General features: G+C 42.9%; 1 pseudogene; it reads right to left on the reverse strand.

Annotated features, from left to right (window-relative positions):
- Positions 1–425: 425 nt before the first annotated feature.
- On the reverse strand, positions 426–784 carry LOC119877237 (annotated as a pseudogene).
- Between the last annotated feature and the right edge of the window lie 391 nt (positions 785–1,175).

Genomic DNA, 1,175 nt, shown 5'->3' on the forward strand with positions numbered 1-1,175 from the left:
GTTTGTACGCTGAAGGAGACGGGATCCAGTGCACAAGAAGAGTGAACAGCTTTTGAAAACTTCAAGGAAAATCCATCCTTTGCAGGAGGAAGGAAAGTAGAACTCTAGGATCAGGTCCAAAATGCTGAAGGCAACCAGAAGACTTCAGGTTATTTTGCCCTGTCTCTATCCTTTTGTATTCAATTCTCCATTTTCTCTGCAAAAATGCTGACTTCTTTCAGTTGTCTCTACAGTCCCTCATCGCTTCATCATCTCGAAGTCTGTACACACATTACTCCCACTACCTAGACCTGTGAGCTCCTTGTACCTGCCTGCCTGCCTTCCCTCCCTTCCCCCCACCTCCCTCCGTCCCTCTCTCTCTTTTTTCCTTTCTTTTTTTTTTTTTTAAACCAGAACATTTATTCTGTGAATAATCACTGAAATCCTTAGGATGAAATGGATGCTGCCCCAGTGGCCCTCTTGGGTTTAGGTGTTGTTCCCGTACAGAATCCATAACTGCATCTGCAGCACAATTTTTAGGTACTTCATTCGGCCAGGCCCTGTGGTGTTTCATCTTTTAGCCTTGGCACTCCTGCTAGACTTTCTCTTCCACTTGGTAGGACAGCCACATATGCCACGGGTTGGATTCTGAAGGTCTCAGGCCTTACAGCCACAGCGATGGCACAACGTGTGCATCTCATTGCGAAGCTTTCCAAACGATGAGGTCCCCTTGGTCATTTTGTTTCTGTGGCTTTTCTTCTGAAAATGCTACATTCTATAATGGTCAATGTGTACTAGATACTTAATGAATTTGCTGACCAACTGACCATCTTGCACTAAGGGAAAGTCAACCCTTAGTTTATCTTTAATCAAGTCTCTAAACCCATAAGGCTCTATGAAATACACATTTAATATAAGGGAAGCTATCACACTGATGTTCATTAACTCAAAATTAAAGGTGAGGGAGTAAACACTTAGGGAGCAGAGAAAGGCAGGCACAAAATGGGGGATAAATAAGCCCAATGGGAAGAGAGGCATCAATAAAGATCTGAAGCATCCATCGGCTAAGGTTTGGCACAAAACTGGCTTAATGGAAGGAATAAAGTTACCCTGCTCTCTGAGACAAAAATACAAATTTCCCCACACTCTGTTTCCAATTGAGGCAAAATAACACTGGTCTTTTCTTTTTTTGTTAA

Source organism: Canis lupus, chromosome 18 (genome assembly GCF_011100685.1).
Source record: "Canis lupus familiaris isolate Mischka breed German Shepherd chromosome 18, alternate assembly UU_Cfam_GSD_1.0, whole genome shotgun sequence".
Taxonomy (NCBI): Eukaryota; Metazoa; Chordata; class Mammalia; order Carnivora; family Canidae; genus Canis; species Canis lupus.